General features: G+C 37.0%; 1 pseudogene; it reads left to right on the forward strand.

The window, feature by feature from the left end:
• Positions 1 to 594: 594 nt before the first annotated feature.
• LOC101551366 (ubiquitin carboxyl-terminal hydrolase 15-like) lies at positions 595 to 4,491 on the forward strand (annotated as a pseudogene).
• The last annotated feature ends 348 nt before the right edge of the window (positions 4,492 to 4,839 follow it).

A 4,839-nucleotide genomic window follows, 5' to 3' on the forward strand; every position in this document is an offset into this window, starting at 1 on the left:
GAAGAGAGAAGTTTTTTCTTAACTAAGAATTTCATTAAGTTATTCATGAAGGGTCACTGTGAAGCAATCTCAGAACAACAAGAGTATACAATTATATCTTCAGGTGTATGAAAAGAAAACATAAGAATCAAAAGACATTTTTTCAACACTGATGGTTTTCATTAGTTCTTGATATTCTGAGAAATACAGGCTTTCGTGTTCGGGGACTATTCTCAGTGTAGATAACACTTTGTGGCCAGAGGGTTAATTTCAGAAGTTGATACTGGGTTTAGATTGTGCCATTCTGTTTAATTCTGCTATTACAAAAACCATTCTTTTATTTTTGCAGCACAACGTGGATATGAATGATTTCATAGATGCCCCTCTGGATGCATCTTTTTTAGAAGAATCTTTCTTATATTTCGAGAGGCATCAGAAAAGGAATCAACGAAGATTAAAAGTTCTGAGATGTACTCTACGCGCTTGGGAAATGCTAGAAAATCAACAAATGATATTGCAATGCAAAATAGCCAAATATAATACAGATAGGAACACCCAAGAGTATACTAAAATATTAAAAGACTATCAGGAAACTAGAAACACACTACACGAAAGCTACTCATTTATTAGCGAATATTCAATCAAGCTCTCAAGGTGAATTTACTGACAGTTTATATTGTTTCATTTATTTACATACAAATCACTTCAAACATGTAAATGATGTATCCTCCTCTTCTCTGAGAATATAATTTGGTAGATTTCTGGAAGCAATTATCCTCCCTCTCTCCAATCAGATTCCATCTTTGCTATCATGAGTTTTTTCTTTTAACACGGTTTGCATTGAAGAGTTATTTTATTTTTAATACAAATCAGTATGACATAGACCGTTTGGACAAAAGAGAAAAGTTTAAAAATGTCAAAATGGCCCCAACTTCTTAGATTTTTTTCCCTATTACGCTGTTTTATTTAAAAGATTTTATGTTGGCCGCTAGTGGGGGAAGATGGCGGAAGGCGGAGCGGTGGATCTGGACATCCAGCGTTCGGACATCGCGACGCTGCTCAAAATCTCGCTCCGGAAGGGGGACACCTGGTACCTAGTTGATAGTCGCTGGTTCAAACAGTGCAAAAAATATGTTGGCTTTGACAGTTGGGACAAATACCAGATGGGAGATCAAAATGTATATCCTGGACCTATTGATAACTCTGGACTTCTCAAAGATGGTGATGCCCAGTCACTCAAAGAGCATCTTATGGATGAATTGGATTACATATTATTGCCAACGGAGGGCTGGAATAAACTTGTCAGCTGGTACACGTTGATGGAAGGGCAAGAACCAATAGCACGGAAGGTGGTTGAACAGGGTCTGTTTGTAAAGCACTGCAAAGTAGAAGTATATCTCACAGAACTGAAGCTTTGTGAAAATGGCAACATGAATAATGTTGTAACTAGAAGATTTAGCAAAGCTGACACAATAGATACAATTGAAAAGGAAATCAGAAAAATCTTCAATATTCCAGATGAGAAGGAGACAAGATTGTGGAACAAATACATGAGTAATACATTTGAGCCACTGAATAAGCCAGACAGCACTATTCAGGATGCTGGTTTATACCAAGGACAGGTGTTAGTGATAGAACAGAAAAATGAAGATGGAACATGGCCAAGGGGTCCTTCTGCTCCTAAGTCCCCAGGTGCATCCAATTTTTCAACTTTACCAAAGATATCTCCTTCATCTCTATCAAATAATTATAACAACATCAACAACAGAAATGTGAAAAACTCAAATTATTGTCTTCCATCATATACTGCTTATAAGAACTATGATTATTCAGAACCTGGAAGAAATAATGAGCAGCCAGGCCTCTGTGGCCCGAGTAACTTGGGAAACACCTGCTTCATGAACTCAGCTATTCAGTGTTTGAGCAACACACCTCCACTTACTGAATATTTCCTCAATGATAAGTATCAAGAAGAACTGAATTTTGACAATCCCTTAGGAATGAGAGGTGAAATAGCTAAGTCTTATGCTGAATTGATCAAACAAATGTGGTCTGGAAAATTTAGCTACGTCACACCAAGAGCCTTTAAGACACAAGTAGGACGTTTTGCACCGCAGTTCTCTGGATACCAGCAGCAAGACTGTCAAGAATTACTAGCTTTCCTGTTGGATGGTCTACATGAGGATTTGAATAGAATTAGGAAAAAACCATACATACAACTAAAAGACGCCGATGGGAGGCCAGATAAGGTGGTTGCTGAAGAAGCCTGGGAAAATCATTTAAAAAGAAATGATTCTATCATAGTCGACATATTTCATGGCCTTTTCAAGTCAACTTTAGTATGTCCTGAATGTGCAAAGATTTCAGTCACATTTGACCCTTTTTGTTACTTGACACTTCCTTTGCCCATGAAAAAAGAGCGTACCTTAGAAGTTTACTTAGTTAGAATGGATCCACTTACCAAACCTATGCAGTACAAAGTGGTTGTCCCCAAAATTGGAAACATACAAGATCTTTGTACGGCACTCTGTACTTTGTCAGGCGTACCTGCAGATAAGATGATAGTCACTGATATATACAATCATAGATTTCACAGAATATTTGCCATGGATGAAAACCTTAGTAGTATTATGGAGCGAGATGATATTTATGTGTTTGAGATTAACATCAATAGGACAGAAGATACAGAGCATGTGATTATTCCTGTTTGCCTAAGAGAAAAATTTAGACATTCAAGTTACACACACCATACTGGTTCCTCACTTTTTGGTCAGCCTTTTCTTATAGCAGTACCACGAAACAATACTGAAGATAAACCCTATAATCTTCTACTTTTGAGAATGTGCCGGTATGTCAAAATATCCACTGAAACTGAAGAAACTGAAGGATCCCTACATTGCTGTAAGGACCAAAATATTAATGGGAACGGCCCCAATGGCATCCATGAAGAAGGCTCCCCAAGTGAAATGGAAACAGATGAGCCAGATGATGAGTCCAGCCAAGATCAAGAACTTCCCTCTGAGAATGAAAACAGTCAGTCTGAAGATTCAGTTGGAGGAGATAATGATTCTGAAAATGGATTATGTACTGAGGAAACTTGCAAAGGTCAACTCACGGGACACACAAAAAGAGATTGTTTACATTCCAGTTCAACAATTTAGGCAATACCGATACCAACTACATCAAAGATGACACCCGGCATATAAGATTTGATGACAGGCAGCTTAGGCTAGATGAAAGATCTTTTCTTGCTTTGGATTGGGATCCTGATTTGAAAAAAAGATACTTTGATGAAAATGCTGCTGAGGACTTTGAGAAACATGAAAGTGTGGAATATAAGCCTCCCAAAAAACCCTTTGTGAAATTGAAAGATTGCATTGAGCTTTTTACAACAAAGGAAAAGCTAGGTGCTGAGGATCCTTGGTATTGTCCAAATTGTAAAGAACATCAACAAGCCACAAAGAAATTAGATTTATGGTCACTGCCTCCAGTACTTGTGGTACATCTCAAACGATTTTCTTACAGTCGATACATGAGAGATAAATTGGATACCTTAGTTGACTTTCCTATAAGTGACTTGGATATGTCAGAATTCCTAATTAATCCAAACGCGGGTCCTTGCCGCTATCATCTGATCGCCGTTTCCAACCACTATGGAGGGATGGGAGGAGGACATTATACTGCTTTTGCAAAAAATAAAGATGATGGGAAATGGTACTACGTTGATGACAGTAGTGTCTCGACAGCATCTGAAGATCAGATTGTGTCCAAAGCTGCGTACGTGCTCTTCTACCAGAGGCAAGACACTTTCAGTGGAACTGGCTTTTTCCCTCTTGACCGAGAAACTAAAGGTGCTTCCGCTGCCACGGGCATCCCGTTAGAAAGTGACGAAGATAGCAATGATAATGACAATGACATAGAAAACGAAAACTGTATGCACACTAACTAACGAGAGTCCCAGAAGCCATAAAGGAGAGACTTTCCTGCTGGTGGTGTCTATGGAGATGATGGAGTCACCCACCACATTAAACACGAGTCTGAGATGGGAAGTTTCAGATAACCGAATGTAAATCCTTTATCAGATTTTAACTTGTGCAGTACTTGAAGTGAAACACAATGAAAACTTTAACAGAAATTGTCTCTTAATACATTTACAGTCTTGTATTTACAAGCTAAATATATATAGGAAATCACAAATAAATCCCTTTTAAGTTTGCTGCTGTTTTGATGAATTATGTTTTCTTTAATTTTTTGGATGTGAGTTAACTGATGACAAATGTTAAATTTGTGGATGTTGGTCATTTATTTTGCTCTAATATACTGCAAGAAAATGATGGCTGAACTTAGTTTTTGGATAATCTAGATCATGTGCATTAGGCTGCTACATATACTATTATGATATTTAGCTGCGGTATCAATGTGGCATAAATACTGCAGTAGTATCCTTGGAAAACCAAATTTTCAAGTCTATCCCTGGCAATCAATGTAGACCTATTTTTAAAAAATGAATCATGTTACATGGAAGTCTTGAAAGTTATTTCCTTTCATAGTATTAAAACTAGAATATTATGTTCATCTAACTGCTATTGTAGAAAACAGGTTCTAGATTTCACCCTTCATCTAAAGTCATTTTTGTTATATGTAAGGTTTTTTCCTTTTTGATGTTGATGTTCTTTTTGTTGCATTTAGAATCTGTTCCTCCGCCATTTAAATTTTCTTTTACTTACATTAAAATTCATTTGTTTTAATTTGGTGTTGGTCCAAATTCAAAATTTTTGCTGTCTGTTTTTCTCTACCCCATTTTTTTGTAATTTGGCAACTTCTAACCTATGAATTATTGTAACATAAGGAAAGATTTAA

Source organism: Sorex araneus, chromosome 7 (genome assembly GCF_027595985.1).
Source record: "Sorex araneus isolate mSorAra2 chromosome 7, mSorAra2.pri, whole genome shotgun sequence".
Classification (NCBI taxonomy): domain Eukaryota; kingdom Metazoa; phylum Chordata; class Mammalia; order Eulipotyphla; family Soricidae; genus Sorex; species Sorex araneus.